Consider the following 19075-nt stretch of genomic DNA (forward strand, 5'->3'; position numbering starts at 1 on the left):
TAAACAAAGTAATACTTACGATCAGTGTTCTACACAGCCCTGCAACTCAGATACCCCCACTGTCCAACCAAGTTAATCTTCATGTGCAGCTCACTGATGGGAAAGTACAGTTTTGTAAGTTACTGAAACAGTAGATGTCCTACTGATCACTGCTGCAGTCTTTCAAACAAATGGATTATCACTGCTGATATCTGTCTGAGGTACCAAAAGCTTAACCTTTCCCTGGCTAAGTATCCAATGTGTAACCTATGCTCATAAGCATAGGGATATACAGGCAGATGTATGAGCATATAGCCTCACACCATCTCCAAACCAGCAGCCTGAAGATATCTGAGAGAGTGAATGGTCAGCTTGGAGAGGCCAAACAGGAAGTGGCAAGAAGCCCCTTTGATCCTAGGGCCCAAACTACAGGACAGAAACAGAGAGTGAAATGGTCACCAAATGAGAGGAGAAGGAGGGTTGAAGGAATGCTGCAACAATGACCAGTAGGACAAGTGCCATTATGGTAAGTTATTACACAATTGTAATATGTCCCAACTGAGATCACTGTTGCAGTACTCCAAACAAATGGATGATTTCCAGAGCTGAAGGGAAACTAAGGGAACTGGCAAGTTGACAAAAGAACGATCCAAGAGGCTGGAAAGGACTGACCTAGGGAAAGTAGTCATGGACCTTGAAAAGGCATCAACCTGTAGTATTTAGTGAAGGTGGGTAAAGATAACCAGGTGGTAGCTTCCAATACAGCTCTGGCATCAACCCATTTGTTGAAGTTCCCAGAGGATGCCACCACCCTGGCAGAATGAGATTAAGGGTGTGAACAGATCTGGTTTTGTCCAAATAAAACCTCAGTTGTCTGTGAACACCCAGAGAGTGTAGGGGTCTTCCCCTCTGTTCTGTACGCTGAGGAAGAAAGTAACTAGATTGATGGCCTAGCTGAGAGAACACTCATTCACTACCTTTGGCATAAAAGACGGGTTAGACTTGAGGGCCAACCCTGTCCTTGTGAAAAATAAAAAAGGGACGAATGGTGATGAGGAAACGGATACTCTCCTAGCAGGATTCATGACACAGGCAAGCATACATTTGTATAAATGAAAACAAACCATATTGACATGTTTTCACTTGCAAACATTATACATCATATCCAAAACATTGAGTGTACTGTTACACTTTTTTCTATGCAATTTCCTCATACCCATTTCTAAATATTCCATTTCCAGTTCTTTACCTTTGTTACTATATTCGCTGCTTCTAGTGCAATTGGTTTAGACTTTCATTTCCACTTTCTAGTAATTGCTTTTTTGGCTGCCACCAGAATTAAATTCAGCAAGGCCTTACTGTGTCTAAGGCAATTCTGATTCTCCATCACAGCTCAAAAAATAATTTCTTTAGTAACACCAATTTGCCCACCCACTATTTCTGACAGTAGTCTGCAGGGAATTTTTTAAAATCTGCCAGCTCATTGCACTCTCAAAAAATATTTTCCAGTTACCTTTTTCTTCCACATCACACCTCCAACATTTGAAATCTACCCAAGGAAAAATTCTTTGGAGTCTGCTTGAGGTATAAAAATACCTATGCAAAGACTTGCAAGCAAAACCCTAAATCTTGTAGGCTTTGTTGCATATCTGGGATCCGTATGTATATCCTCCTAGGGGTCCTTTGTAAATTGCTTATCCAATCTCTCTTCCTAAACCTTTCTAACCGCCTCGGATTGATTCCTATAGTTATGCAAAATTATATATGCACTACTAATTATCCCTTTTTAACAGCAGCTTCTGGTCTACATTCTACTAAAATTTCTACCAGTGCTGGTCTTTCACTTAGGATTCCCCTATATCTCTTTGTCTATACTCTACCAATCCTTGACAGTAAAGGCAATCTCTAGCCTGCAGTCCAAATAAATTCTTGGTCTCTCCCCATTCCATTACTTTTCCCCTCTCCAAATACTTGCTCTCAGTACTTTGGTTCCTTTATCAGTTTTCTCCAGTACATTTCAGCCCCCTCTTATCTACTCTCTACACCCCTAACTGCAGTGATCCCTACAGGCATAATCTCCTCTGTCCATTCCTGTGTTGGCTTAGGACTTTCTGCTGCTTTATGGATACAATATTCTGTATAGTTATTGTTACTCTCCTTAAGGATCTACATTCAAATCCTACTCTCTCCTTATTTCTTGAGCTTCTCTAGCATTTAATCATTCCTTTCCACTGAATTATAACTTTCTACTTGCGCTATGTATAGGAAGGAGCCTTAACTGTGTAGCTCTGAATTGTCCCCTTTTAATCAGGTACATACACATACAAATATTTCAAGCATGGGCATTAATGCCTTTCTAGCTTGCCAATATACCAAAACACTTATCCCCATAATAAATATCCAGGCGGTTTTTAAAAATATCTAAATTAGTACTTGCTTTAATGTAATTTGGTAGTCTGTTCAATGCATCAGCTATTCTGTCAGTGAACCAATTAGTACACTTCTCATTCCTATAGAATCTTCTACATAGGTTGTCTGATGATTTTCTAGTACTTTTTGTTAACCCCACAAATTCCTAGAGGTAGTTGTCAGTAAATGCCCTACATACCTGAATAAGATCTCATCTTAGATATCTGTAAGAGACACTGTACAAGTTCAGATATTTTAGTCTTTCATAACTTAATTTTTCACATCCATGGATACCCTTGGTATACTTCCATTGTACTCTTTACAGTTTACTCATGCTTGACTTCGGGTCTACTTTACGCGCTCGAAAGCTGAAAAACCCGAACATAAAGAATGAACCATGAATACGAACAAAACCGCAAAAGTGGAAATATCAAATTCGCATAGTTGGTCCGTCTGCGGTATAGCTCCGTAAGGTAAGTGTGTGATAGTTACGGACCTTAGGGTTAGAGAGGGGTTAAGATAAGTGCATAGGTAGGTTTTGTGTATGTAAGGTTTTGTTAAGTGTATGTGTGTGGAATAGTTAGTTTGGTTATAGCTCCGTAGGGGAAGTGTGCGGTAGTTGCGGACCTTAGGGTCAGGGAGATGTTAAGGATAGTACATAGATAGTTGTGTATGTGGGGTTTAGTGTAGGGTTAGCAGCAGGGTTTTGGTGCTTTAATTTAGGGTTAAAAGTAAGGTTTTGGTTAGTGTATGTGTTTTTTTTTTTTATTGTGTTTGGGTAGGTAGTGTGTTGCAGGTGGTGGGTTGGCCGACTGACAGTTTGAGGTTTTAAATTTCCCGCTTTAGTACGTTCGACATATTCACGGTTCGCTGTTTATGTGTCGCTCTATTTGGATTCGGGTTTTTTGTGTTTCGAGCGCATAAAGTAGACCCTTTGATTTCTTATAGGGTTTCCATATTGTTATTCCATACTCAAGTTTGCATCTAATGTAACTAACAGACAATTAGTTCATTGTTTTTGATTTCCTAGCCTTTATAAATCTTTTTATACAACCTATAGTTCTATAACTATTATTAACCAACTGGCTGATATGATTAGAAAAACGCATAGCTGAATCTATTCATATACCCAGGTCCTTAAATGAGTCTACAGTTTCAATCACTGTGTGCTGTATTAAATATTCACCTTTCAATTTATGCCTACCAAACCTCATATGCTTAGTTTTTGATGTATTTATCAGCATATTAAATTGACCATTTGGGCACAGAAGAATAGTCAAGCTATTTTGCAGACATGCCTTATCTGTAACACATGTAATCAGTTTACCCAATTTCAGGTCATCAGCAAATAGACTGTAGAACACTTCAGATGAAAAAAGTAAGGTCTGAAAGATATAATCTAAACAAGTAAAGACCTAGGACAGAGCCTTGTGGGACACCCTGACAGTAACCAAAGATTTTGCCTGTCCAGTTGCTGTATGATACTTGCCATGTCCTATTTGTAAGCCATGCCATGTTATCAAGAATACATTGATACCTAGTTGTACTAATTTAGTGATCAGTGTTATGTGCATGACCCTGTCAAATACCAAAGTTAAATCTACATAAATTACATCACAGCACAATTTTTCATTCATAGCTGTTAATATATTGTTATAGAACATCATGTTACAGGTGGTAATACATCAGTTTTCAACATATGCATACTGATATATGGTTTCAAGTCCCAACATATCCAGTTCTGACAATAACTTATCCAATATTACCTTCTCCATTATTTTTCCACAACATGAAAGTACACTTAAGGGTCGATAGGACTCTGGGTTTGTCCTTCTCCCCTTTCCCTTAAAAACAGGTTTAATAAGCACATGACTCCAAATCTTGAGGAATCGCCCCATATTTGCATGACCTAGTGAATAACAAATATAATGATACTATTAATTTTTTGCTGAAGTGCTCCCAGGTCATTGTTACTAATTCTGTCTCCTCCCTGGTGCTTTGTTTGGATCCAGTTTGCACAATTCTTTTTCAGTATCTAATTTGACTCCAGTATCTGGGGTTACCGGGATGTCATTAGGACAACTTACCACCCCTGTTGTGGAGCCAAACTGTTTTGCATAAGGTTTTGTAAATATATCTATAACCTGTTGTCGGAGAATAAATTTTAGAATCTGCACACAGTTTAACAATTTGTCTCTACTCCTTTCACATCTTATGCATCTATAAAAAGGTTTCCTGGTACTTTTCCATTATCAGGGTAACAGGTCTAATGACCACAATAAATTGTTATAGTTACATTCAGCTGTAATTCACTTTAAACCACGGAAAAATAACAAGTAAACTGCAGTCCTTTGTAGTGACTGTGGTTACATGTTCTGCAGTCTAGGTGAGAAAGACTCTCTTACTGTCTTACCCAATGTAGGTGGGGCAAAGGCCATGAACAGAGAATCTTTCTGATGGACTTGGTTCTAACGCAACTAGAATCAGAGATGACTGTGACCATCTAGTTCATTGCACAACTATTCTCCTGTGTGTGTGTCAAGTTCGGGAGAAATAGTAGCAATTGAATGGCTGATGTCGATTTAGACACTGTGGGTACCTTGAGGATAACAGACAGATTTGTTCTTAGAGAAACTTTTTGTGAAAAATTAGGTACAGTGCAACAGATAAGACATGAACTTTCAATTTTCTCCTTACAGAAGTGACAGGAACTAAGAAAAAATGTTTTTACCAAGACAGAATCAGGTAGTGGAACGTGCGTTGTTGCTCGTTTGGAAATACCGTGCAATTTTATTTTTTATAGAGACGGACTCGTTACAAGCCAGTAACACAGGGTGCTGCATCTTCATGTCTGTTTCTTGGTCTTTCAAGACAAGTGGTTCAGAGCTAACAGCTGTGCAATCATGGCATGCGCGTTACAGCTGTTGCCCCGATAACGGAAAAGTACCGGTTTCCTATTATGCTCAATATCTTTATATACATTTTCTTCAAATTTTTCTTGATCTTGTCTCACACTATGCTTAATCTGTTTGTCCAGCTTATTTCAGTTTTCAAAGTTGTAGTTCGACCTTCCATTTCTTATATTTTATGTCTCTCGCCTTAATCAGATATCTTGTTCTTATGGAAATATATCTGCCTGATTTTGTATGCCTAGATCCTGATGTTAAACATTTTTTTTGATTTTTTGCACTCAATTTCTCTTTCAAAACTTTCCACATTCCATCTGCAGTTTTTTTCACTCATTTAGTTTTACATAGTGACTGTTATGCTTCCATAAAATCTGTAATTGTTAACCTTCTGTGCATAGTCTTAGATTTCAGTTTGGCAGAATTATCTAGCAGCAAATTAACCTTTATAACCCCATGACCACTGCACACCAATGGTGGTAAAACTTGACTTGAAGTTATAGTAATTTCTTTGGGAACACAAATAACACCTAGTATGTTCCATTCACTGGTAGGATCTTTACAACCTGAAGCACTTGTTCCTGAATATACATTGTGAATAATTTCCTTACTAACGTTGTAGAATCAATATTATTCCAGTATGTTTCTGGTAAATTTAAGTCCCCAGTTAATATTATTCTTCCATCCTGTGTTTCATGCAAGAAATGTATGAATGTCTCTAGGCTATCTGCACTTGACTTTGGTGGTCTATATACTCCAACAATTATTTGTTCCAGGGTTGTCTTTACTGTCACAGTTGACAGTATAGCTTGGTGTTATCACTGAATATGTAATAATCACAGGTCTCACAGCTATCTTTAATCCCTATCATACCACCTCCACCTGATTTTTTATTAGAATGTCTGTTACAGTAAAAACATTTACTCCCTGACAGAACTGGTTTCCAGTCATTGTTCTTCAACCATGTTTCCACAAATAACATCACTCTTGTAGGAAAGTAGCAAATTTTCCAATAAAAAAACTTTATTAAGGCTCCTAGCATAAACAACCAAAGATGTATCAAATGTTATCTGTGGGCTATTAAATTTTTGACATGGCAAAAAACCTGCCAAGTGTGTCAAATATTGAAAAATATCTGCTGCAAACATTCTCTTCCCTGATCTAGAGAAATACACACCATCCTGTCTGAACACGTGCCCAAAACAAGGCTTGGATGCTCTACACATTTCCCAAACCACCTTGTTCTACTACTTTTCTACAGACAACCCTCTCCTCCTACCACCCAACACTACAACCTGTGAGAGATGCACTTATCTAGCCAAAATGGAGGTAAATCTCTCTCCAACCAAGACTGAACTTGACAGTCATGAGGAGAAGGTAAACATTTGCACCACACCACACATCACATAGTCTCACTAAATCTACACCACCAAACTCCACACATAGCAACACAAAAACATTCACGGAGGCTCTCAATAATAATCTGTCTAAGCAACAGAGACCTCCAAAGCAGAAACACAAGCAACCTCCATCCCTCAACACAACCCAAATGACACATAGCCCACAGACTGAGTGTGCCACTCAACCACAGCCAATAAGGCAAAACAACATACCCAACACACTAGTCATAGGTGACTCTAGTCAGGCACACTGATGTCCCACTCACCAGGCTAAACAAGGAGAAGGTTGCTGTCAGCTGCCTGTCAGGTGCCAGGATCCGCCACATAACCCATGCACTCAGGTCACTCCACAAGTACAAATATGACTATCATTGTCCATGTTGGTGTGAATGACCCGAGACCTACCTCCCTCGACTACATGAAGAGAAACATGGAAGAGCTCTCTGATCTTGTAGCCCAGGCAGATATGACCCTAGCCCTGAGTAGCATTCTGCCATCACCCAGAATGATACCGCAGTACAAGGACAAAATGATTGACTTCAACAATTGGCTAAGCTTCTGGTGTCATTCTAAGGGGATCTAGTATCTGTCTGCTTGGGATGACATGGTCAACAGACCATGATGCTTTGCCACAGATGGCCTGCATCTGTCGCCCCTGGGATTCCGGATACTGGCTAAGGCTCTTGCTGCCCCTATAGTGCCTTTTTTAGGCAGGGTTCAAATAAATTCACCACCATAACAGGAACAGGCAAGCAAAAACTGATGGTAATGCTACTGAATGCTAGAAGTCTAAATCTCAAAATGCACTCACTTGAGGCACTCCTTAAAATGGAGAACATTGATGGCTCAAGGCTCCAGAGAGCATCCCTGCACTACAAGGCTATAACTCATACCACACTTTTCGGCCATGTAACCTGGACCGAAACACCAAAGGCGAAGGTGTGTCCAAATTCATTAAGGATATCCACACCTCCAGGCTAGTTGCTCAGCATAATGCATCCGAGGTTATCCAAGTGCAACTAACTCTGGGCAAAACTGCAATCCAAATTGTAGCTTGCTACAGATCTCCTACCATGCCCCAGGATTCCTACTCCTCTTTTCTTGATGTACTGGAAAATATTAGGGTTCAACCAAACACCCTAATAATGGGTGACTTCAACTACCCCACCATTAACTGGGAAAACTACTCGTGTACCAACTCCTTAGCTCAACGCTTTCTGGAATTCACAAACTCCAATGCCCTAGATCAACTTATCCAAACCCCCACCAGGGGCAACAATATCCTAGACCTAGTCATTACCAACATGAGTGACCGGTGTTCCACACCTGAAGTCAACTCCTCGTTGGTCCGATCTGACCATAAGCTTATCACCCTTGATATCCACATCCTGCCCCCACTCCCCATTAAGGAAACCACAGTAAAAAAATTTCTCCAAAGCCAACTTCATGCTTCTTAAGACAGAAGTGGTGAACTTCATGACACCCATGCAGATGGACAGTACAGTTACAACTGCTGAATCCTACACAAATGCACTCTATAAGCACTTACACGAGTGCATGGATCATGCTATCCCAAACAGAACCAAGACACTATCCTCCAAAAAAAGGAAGCCAATCTGGTGGTCACCTGCCATAAACAAACTATACAAAAAAAGGAAGAAACTGTTGCAAAAGAGAGTAAAATCCCATGAGTGAAGGAGCTCCCTGGTCAGCCTCAGTAAGAAGCTGAGATCCCTTATAAGATTCCTCCAAAGCTAGCTACGAAAACAAAATTGCCACTAAATCCAATGACAACCACAAAGCATTCTACAGCTATGTCAAGAATCTAGATGGCAACACCCAGATCTGCTCTGAGTTGCAGCACAAAGGCACGGAAATTACAGAACCAACTGATATTGCCAACATCCTGGTAGATAGGTTCAGTGCTAACTTCCCCCTCTCACCCTCTAAAGGGCCCATATATCTATACAGAAAGAATGCAGAGTCCCTGTAATCACAACTATGCAGGTAAAAGCTGCACTCTCTAAAGCCAAAAACACAGCATCCATGGGACCGGACAACATCCCAGACTGCGTTTTACATGAACTTCAGAACGAACTGGCTCCCCACTTAAGCACCATGTTCAATAATAGCCTCGCATCAGGCTTTGTGCCCATTGAATGGTGCACAGCAACAGTTATCCCACTCCACAATGGGAGAGCCACCACTGATCCAGGGAACTATCGACCTATTAGCCTGATGAGCCTGGTCTGCAAGGCCATGGAACGTATCATCATGGAACTCAAAGACATTGGTAACCTCCAAACTCTGGATCCCACCCAGTTCGGGTTTGTGAAAGGCAGATCATGCCTCCTGAACCTGATCAACTTCTTTGAGGCAGTCACCAAAGCCGTGGGTGAGGGTAAGGTGGTTCACACAGCCTACCTTGACCTCGCCAAGGCTTTCGACATCATCCCCCATTCTGGAATTATAGCTAAACTCACTACACTAAGTATAAATCCTTATGTCACAAGATGGGTTGCCAACTGGCTCACTGACAGAACCCACACTGTAAAAGTTGCAGAATCCAAATCTAACCTCAAAGCACTGACAAGTGGAGTACCACAGGGTTCCGTCCTGGGACCTCTCCTGTTTGCTTCTCTGAAGTACAGGCTAACACAGAAGGCCTCTAGCTAATGAAGTTCGCAGATGACTGCAAACTAGGAGCCATAGTCAAGTCCCCAAATGATGTGGGCATCCTACAGAAGGGCCTCACTGAGACAGATGCCTGGTGTCAGAGCCATGGCTTCAAGCTCAATGCCAAAAAGTGCAGCGTCATCCCCTTTGGTAAAAACTCTATACCCATGAACTACCACACAGGCAGCAATCTACTTAACACCGAATGCATGATAAGAGACCTTGGGACCCAGGTGGACAGTAGTCTCTCCTTTGATAGTCACATTGCCACAGTAGTCAGGAAGTCCTTCTACGTGGCACATCTCTTCATAAAAGGGTTCGCATCCAGGAAAAAAAAGAGGTTATTGTTCCCCTCTACTTGACACTCAGACCCATTATAGAGTACAACGCCCCTTTTGGAATGTACCTCACAAGACATCTGCAGCAGCTGGAAAGGCCACAGAAGTACCTCACAAAGAGGATTACTGGCCTCAAACAAATGCACTATACTGACCACCTCAAAAAACCCCAGCTTGACTCCATAGCATATCGCCTACTCCGAGGTGATCTCTGCCTAACATATAAAGCTATGTCAAACCCAGAGCTGTTAGACATGCTACACAAAGAAATCCCAATCCCTCCAAGCTACAAGCTCTAGGGACCTAAACCTTGTCACCACAATAAACAGGACATGCTGGAGGGTTAGATTCCTGTCCCACAGACTTCCTATACTCTGGAACAAGCTACCCATCTATATCAAGCAAAGTTCATTAGCACTCAAGAAAAATCTTGATGAGTGGATGGGAAATAGGAAATACACCCCAGGGATCACTTCTGTGTCTCTGCTCGACAGTGGCACAGGAAAATAACTTTCTTGGGTGGCATAAGCCATGGAACCTTATTGGCTCGGCTTACATAGACCCTTGGGCAGATAGCCTAGTACCTACCTAGTACCTACCTAGTACCTACCTATGAACCTACTGGAAGGATCAACTTATCCCACTTGACTCTTGCCGTCTTTCCCCTCTCAGACAAAATACTTCAAATATTTATTAATTCCTATCCACAACTTCTCCTCTGGTTTATAAAAATATGTCTGACCTGTGTATAAAGCTAAAGGGACTAAACATTTTCACTGCTAGCATCTTGCTATCCAACTTGGCTTCCATTTTCTTAGTTTTTGCATTATCTTTTGTTTAGTCACCACATAACCTTAGCTGCCATAAGAGAATCTTTTTAACCCATATCCCTAAGCACTTTTTTCTCCTCAGATCCCCATATTGCTGAACAAATTTGGGTGTGGTTACATAGTTTACAGCTACTGACTGTTTTTACCTTCGTTAATTTTGTATCCCCACAAGACTTGAAATGGCCTCAATCTTACACAAGACTGAAATGCCTTTTTCTGGTTTTATAAGGTACAAAATAATATCTGCTAAATAAAGCCAACTTTTCTTTATTACCAAACCAATAATGTCCTTTAATTTCTGAGTCCCTTATTTTCTTTGCCAATGGTTCTAAATATAAAGCAAATAACGGAGGGGAAAGTAGACCCCCCCTTGCTTGGTTCCTTTGCTCAAACAGAACTTATCTGAGAGGACCCCCCCACACACACACACACACACACTAATTTTGCCTCCAATCCCTCATATCCTCCTAATTAACATTATTATTATGCCAGGGAATGCAAATGCTTCCACTGCCATACTCATGAAATCCCAGCTTACTCTGTCAAATGCTTTCTCTGCATTAAAACCCTCCTTCTATTCCTGGAAACATTCTGGTAGACTGGTTATACAACACCATTTTTATATCACCTCCTACTATCTACCTGTTAATAAATCAGCCTCAACAGTCTATAACCTTGGTGTATTAATTATTCCATATGTCTTTCCATTAGTTTTGTTTTTCTGATTTGCACATTTCACTGCTTTATAATGATTTTTATAAAATTTCTGAAATATTTCTAATACATCTCTAGGATTTCTAGTGATTTTCCTTACTATAGGCTGCCTAAGCTTGGCAAGAACCCTTTCTACTTTGTTGCCTGAGCCGCTGTGCTAAACACTTTTGTATTCTGGAATTATTACAAAAAATCTTATTTAACAGCACTCTTTCTAAATTCATGTAGTCCCTTATTTTCTCTTTAGTACTTTACAGTTTTTGCTCTGAGATTCACCCTATTTTCAATACTTTAACCTTTGTCAGTCCCTCTAAATAATTCCTGTTACTTCTTAAATTGCATCTCTTTCTTGTATTTCTACCCTGTTTTTAAACTCTACTTCCATTTCATCCCACTCACTTGCTATATGTCCTGAAGAAGTTTCTATTTTCTCTAATAACTCCCAAATAATTTCCATTACCCATTCCTTAAATTCCTCTGTTTAACAGACAGATGGGGAAGCACCAGTGTCTCATTTTTATTTTAGATATTACTGGTGCATGACCTGAAATAGTTATTGGGCGAGTATCAACACTTTCAATTGAATTCACATTTTCCTGTGAAATAGGATTTCTATGTAACCTAGCCCAGGTTTTGTACCTTGGGCAATATGTAAATTCATTCTGATCTCCTACTACTGAATTCATATCTTCCATACCAAATTTCATACATTTCTTCAAAAATCTACCATCTTTCATTATATTTTCCCTTCTATGCCCCCAGCATACATCCTCACTATTGCAAATCAAATTCCAGTCCCCACCTATAAGTAATATTCCCTGCTGAAAGCAGATTATTTCTCCCAGAATTTTCTTAAACTCCACTGTGGCAATTTTAGGTGGAATACAAATACATGAGGGTCGTCCTCACTTGCTAGTAGCCCTTAGTACTGCAAATCTACCATCATCTTTTTTTCACTCTTCTATCAGTATAGAATCTCCTCTAGTAATTAATATAAGTATTCTTCTTTTCCTTTCTCCCAGATATTCTGCTAAATAACCATCCTGAAATCCTTTCTTTATTAAATTCCCATTTCTTTTCAAAGGTGTCACCTGTAGCATAACTATTTGCACTCTGCATTTTTAACATAGTTCATTACTCTACCTATGGTAAGTTATGTACAACTGTTTTTTTAATGTCTAGGTTCAGCTTTTGTGTTACATGCATGCACTAATGTTTAGCAGGTTAATTCTTTATATATTTGTTTCTTGTCATATCCATTGGAACCTATGGCGCACCTTACAAGATTTTTTTGTTTTAATGAAAACCCTCAAAAAAAAACACCCTCAGAACACCCTCATAACCTAAGTTAATAGAAACACACAAGATTAAGTACATCCTGAAATAATGAAGTTGAACCCTCCTAATAGGTACAATTGTCCAAGACTGACCACCTACACTTACAGGCATTAATGGGCCTATAATTAAATTTATCAGTGCTAAGAAGCATGGTACACATGCACTTCTACTTACACTAAGTGCTGTCTTTGTCTTATCTTTATTCCTCTCCCAGATACAGAAAACTAGAATGCTTTCAGAAAACATCTTTTAGCCACTGAAAGAAAAAAGTATTCCGTTTTTACTGCCCTCTTATCAGCTTGCCTTCATAGAAACATGCGCCTTCAGATACATGCGTCTCATGTTGCATTCTGAACACCTATTTGCTGAAAAAAAATTTCATTACAATTAGTGTTCTTTTATTTACTTGCTTCCATTTAACAGCCATAAGCCTTAATCCAGTCACTACCCCTATGCAAAAGTAAAAAAAAAAAAAAGCCTAACAATTTTACTTTCATCATAACATGCAGTATGTCATGTTTTATAAATATGTTGAAAATTATATTACTTACACTTAACTCTCTCCTTCCACCCCCCTCTCCTTATGAACTTCCAAACATTAATGACATGAGGTAGGGCATATGCTTTGGAGTCCCCTACAAATTTAATGGTAAAAAAAATCCAATCTTACCAGGTTTTCTTGTTCAGCTAATTTTCACAAATTTGATTAATGAATAAATGTGGGATTACAAAGCATTAATTTCTGAGTTGCTGGATTTCTTCCTGTTGAACTCTATCCCCCAGCTCCAGTCTCTGGTTCCTTTCCAACATATTCGTGTTTTTTCTGGTTAACTTCTGTGATTTCTCTGTCTCAAGCATTTTCTTTTGGAATATTGGAAAAGGTTTCACTGGCAAACTCCTCTATGAGCTTTATAACCAGAATAATAAGCAGCAGAATCCCTTTCTGTTTGAGAACACTTTTTATTGGACTAACTTTTGTATTTTCCTTCTTCTGCATGTTCTGCATCAAAAAATGACTTTGACCCCCCGAAGAAAAAAACAGTCTGAAGATAGCTGGATACACCTGCTTGAATCTCTCACCTGCCTCTTGACATTCTCTGATTACTGGAATAAATTTACTCCTCTTCTGCCTGGTGTACAGTGAGTAATCATTTTCCACAAACACACTTTAAATTTTACTACTTTGTCTTTGTCAGAATTTTGTTAAAATCAACTCTTTCTGCTGGTAGGATTACATCTTTACTATTAAAGATCATGCCTGCTTTCCCATGGCCAGGTTTGGAGCATACACACAATGTGCCCTTTCAATTAAAAACTCCTGCTGTGGAATACAGTCCAGTTTGTGAATTTATAAAAGTAAGTCTTATTTCTTCCAGTTTCTCCAATAAAACAGAAAATCTCAGGTTTTCCCTATGAACTCTTTCTTCTCATTCTAATATTTTTTTCAAACACTTCTTATTGAGCAGTCTTGTACTTGGCCAGCCTTTTCTTCATTTTGATGTCTGATTTTTGCAGTTTTATCAGCTCATTTGAATATCTGCTTAAAGCTTCTGCCATTTTTCCAGTCTTTTATTTGAGTTGATTTACTCCTTCAGTGTTTTGTCTATTTTAAATCAGCTTTGAGCACATTTTACACATTTCTTCTTTAGATTATGGAAAGTCATGTCTTCCATCAAAGATGGAGCTTGAACTGCTTGTTGCTGAACAGCTGCATGATTCTCCTCAGCCAGGGTTTTCTCCTCAACTTTTGTGGTGATTTGCTTTCAGGTTCTCTAAATTTCTTCTTTGCTGGCATCCAGGCAGTACACTTAAACTGAAACTTTGAAGTTTTTGTTTTGGGATCTTTAATAAAATCTTTGGAATAAGAGAGAGTGGGGGAAGGTAGAGAGAAACTATCCTGACCACTGAAAGAAGAAAGCATCTGGGTGCAAGAGAGGAAGAGTTGTTTGTTGCTCTCTGTTATAAACAAATCTGAGGTGTCCCCCAGTGGTGAAGCATGGCCAGGAAGACTTGTCTGTTTAGAGTCTATGTTTGACTGTCCTCCAAGGCCCTGCTCAATGAGCCTGCTGACACCTTTTCTTGTGATGGGATGTACATGGCAAGTAGGGACATGGTCTTCTGGATGGCCAGTTCTTGGGCACTCTCAGCTAGTCTGCACAGTCAGTAGGATCTGGTGCCTCCTTGCTTATGTACATGACCATCATATTGTCTGTGAATACTTGAGGAGGACCTGGTTCCAGATATGCAAGACATGAACAGCTTGTACGAAGGCTCTCCTCTCTTTCAGTTTAATGTGTTCCTTTTTGAGGTCGGGCTGCCATTTGTTATATACCCTATGGGGAACTGTCCAGGTCTCATCCAAGGCATCTGTTTACATCTCCTGAACTGGGGCTAGTGGGATGAAGGGGAGCCCTGGGTCGAGTTTCACCTGGTCTATCCACCATGACAGCACCTTATTAGAGCAAGAACACATGTCCATCTACCCACTGAATTGAATAATCTACTTGAAACTTCAACAAAGCATCTTTACTCCTCCCTCAGGGGTACTGGAGAGAGAGTCTCTCCTAGATCTGTTAGCTAAAGTGATTTTATCTGAACTAATCCTTTGTACTCTGTTTCTGAAACAAGGTTTGAGAGGAATCCCTTTTTCTAGTGGGTGAAAGCACTGGACCCATTTTGTTTTCATGTACCACTGAATCTTCTTCATATGTAACCTGGTTAGGGAGAGCATTAGGACAGTTACTGCCATGAATCCTAGAGCTTTTAGGATTTCCTTGGCCAAGTAATGGTTGAGGGAGAAAAACTATGGAAGTAAGCTGTAAGGTTCTGCACGTTTTCCTTTGGCAAGCAGACCTGCATTCTTCTGGTGTCCAATCTACAGCCCACAAATACTAGGTCCTGAGTGTACTGGAGGGAGGACTTTTTGTAGTTGACACTGAACACCAGCTGTAAGAGGAGGACGAGGGCAAATTAGAGAAGTTGTAGCAGGATCTGTAGAGAGGTAGGCTGAACAAGCACATCGTCTAAGCAGAGGAAAATCTGAATTCTCTGAGTTCAGCAGTAGACTGTTTCCAGACATATTGTGAAAACAATTGGGGCTGTGGAAAGTCCAAAAGGCAAAGTAGGAAACAAAGAAAGAAAAGTCATTACAGATCCAGAGGAATCTCCTGCAGGTAGGGTATAAGCATAAATGACAGGCATCCTTTAGACCCAGAGAAACTAGGTATGCCTGTGGAAGTATGAAGGGCAGTGGTGTGTACAGGGAAAGCATTTTGAAGGTTGGCACTTAAGAAAGTGCTTAGCAGACACACACACACACACACACAGGGAACCAGTATGAGTATTGTTCCTCTTCTTGGAACTAGGAGAGTTTCCAAATAAAATCCCCTTCCTACGAATTCATTAGGCACTGGTTCTACAGTGCCTTGTACCAGTAATTCTTGAAGAAAGGGTAGTAGCAGATGGGCATTGGCTGTGGGGGCGGTATACCTTTCAGTGGAGGAAGTTTTTTTCCAAGACATGGACTAAGCCTTTCTTATGATAGAAGGGACCCAGTAGTTTGTGGTGATCCTTTGCCAGTTTTTGATTGAGTTTGCCTTTTGGAGATGGGGCAGGACAAGACTAAGGGGAGGGAGGTGCTGATTAGCAGATGGTCACAGTGATTTTTCCCTGAAGGGAAGCCTCCCAGATGTGGAATCCCTCTGTGGATATTTGGAAATCTCTTTCTGGGTGTCTTCTTGTGTTCTTGAATAGGTCTGGAGTTCCCTTCTAACAAAAGGAGTGGGCATGGCTGGGTAATTCCTCTGATATCTAGGCACAAAGATTAGCAAAATCTGCCTGCAGTCTTTCATTGTTTTGCTTTGCTCTTGTCTAAAGAAGAATCATGAAGTTTAGCTTTAAAGCCTTCAGGCCTAGGCCGATTATGCATGAACCATGCATACTTGCTTGGAAGGGAAACTCCACAGCATCATAGCTACACTTTACGCTGTGTCCGACTACCTGAGCAGCCTGATTAAGCAAGGACATTTGTTGTTTGGAATCTGATGACTGTGAATCCACCACTACCCTGTTTAAGGAGTTGAGTATGGATGATAGGTACTTGGTCATCTGGGTCTGGTAATTAATAGACCTGTAACAGAGTAGGCAGGGTATAAGCCCCCCCCCCCGGAGCTGAGAAGAAGTTTAAAAGGTTTATCAGAAGGGAGAGTAACTGTAGAAGGCATCTGCCACAGGATTCGTATACAAGAATTTAAGTTCATCCTGAAGACCTCACTTTGTATTCCTCTTTCTGTGTTCAGTTAAAGATCATCTCAAGTCTGAATAATCTGCAAATGCTTTCCCTCTGGACACATCACTTAATCTCCCACTCTCCCCCTTCACCAGTCAGCCACCTTTATCTTCCTCGTATTACTTCCAGACACTGATATGAGACATCTCTTCCACACTGAATAGTTAATTTCTGTGTATTCTTACCTTACTTTTACTATCCTTTACACTGTGCTTTTTCAATATTTAACTCTCTTCTTCCTGCTTTACTCTAACCATCCTGTCCTTCACGGACAGCTGAAACTCATAATTGCTGTTGTGCAGGGAGGCCAACCCAAGTTACTGCACTTTGCGTCAGATGTTTTGGCCAAAGTGGAACATGCAGCCTTTGGCTATCGCACCATTAATGTTAGATTTAATGCTCTTAACCACTGCCACCTCAAAGTCAGAAAGCACCTACTGGAGGCTTGTCTCAAATCCATGTTCAGCAAGCAACTGGAAGACACAGTGCCACATACAGTTATACACCAGTAATGATTATTTACTCATGAGGCAGTATAACAATGGCACAGATTTGCTGCACCCACCAAATTTCACGAGCCAATGTATACTATAAAGTTGGCAACAGATGATCCCTTTATAGAAAAAGGTGCTGTCCATAAGCCATATGGTAGCCTTACTAAGGTCATAGAGGTTGTTTGCTACTGTTAGCACTATAACTACATTGTCTGTGCTAGCATCCACTACCCTCTTCTCTATGAATGGACCTGCTTTAGTTGGGAACTGTTCCACATCTATATCCTGCAGTTGCATGGAGGGGTTGAACCTGGATCTGATTTCCTTTCTCCTTACCCTCCCTACCTGTTGCAAAAGGGCCTTTCTAGAGGGAGACTGGGGATTATGTCAATAGCAGTGGTTGCAAGGGCATCTTCGACTAACAAACATGGGGTGTCCCGGTAGACTTCGGCTCTGCATCTTAGCTCTGAACACAACTTGTATTTCTCTATTTTAGTGGGGCCGCCATGTGGTTGTGCAACCTCCCCACTACCACAACTTATTGGGGCCTCCCTACCTTTGCATGCTTGTGTGCACTTCTATTTGCAGCACCAGTATGTTCAGTTCCTCACTTTTCTTTCTTGATGACGTACATACCCCCTCCATTAGAAGCACAGGCTTTCCCTTCTGGGACACCTCTTTTGGTATATTGTGCCTGCTTTTCCTGGTGCAGGATATTCCACATCAGCCATTCATTTTCCTGCGTTCTGTACACCTTCCTGCCACTTTTGCTTAGTGCTGATATGAGGGGTTTGTTAAACAAGCAGATTTCGCTTATATGCTGTATGAGTAAGTAACGTTTCGATGTTCTGTGGATTCGCTTTTACAGTCTCAAGATACTGGGTTTCGATATTTTGGTATCTCGAGCTTGTAAAGTAAATATATATATATATATATATATATATATATATATATATAGATATATATATATATATATATATATATATATATATATATATATATATAGATATATATATATATATATATATATATATATATATATATATATATATACCAGACATTTTTTAAATTTTGTCAGTTCTGAAGTTCTAGATATCATTAAAGAATGAAAGAGCTTAGCATCAGTTTTGCCTTAGAGTGTCTTTCTTTTAGTTTATAAGAAAGAAGTTTATTTTATTGGTACAGTTCTTTGTTTGCATTAGTTATCACAGCTTGGATATATATATATATATATATATATATATATATATATATATATATATATACACACACACATCTATAGCTAACTATATATATATATATATATATATATATATATATATATATATACATTTATATATACACATATCTATCTATATCTCTGAGTCTATATTAGAACGTTGAAAGTTCATTATTTTTAATGTTCTAACATCGAACCCTATTCAGCGAATGCTGAAAATAGCAAAACGACAGATAACCAAATTTTTTCCTAGGGAAAGAATTTGGTTGTCTTTTTCTGTCGTTTCGCTATTTTCAGTGCTGTGGTGGAAAGTTACGGGTCGGGTGCAGGTAAGTGTGCGATTGGGTGTGGGTTAGGTGAGTTAGGGTTAGGGCGCGAGGGAGGTATGTGTGTGATTGTGTGGATGTGAGGGTTAGGTGAGTTAGGGTTAGGGCGTGGGTGAGGTGAGTGTGTGATAGTGACGGACCTTAGGGTTAGGGTTTGG

This window comes from Protopterus annectens, chromosome 8.part0 (assembly GCF_019279795.1).
Source record: "Protopterus annectens isolate FY-2018-M chromosome 8.part0, PAN1.0, whole genome shotgun sequence".
NCBI lineage: Eukaryota > Metazoa > Chordata > Ceratodontiformes > Protopteridae > Protopterus > Protopterus annectens.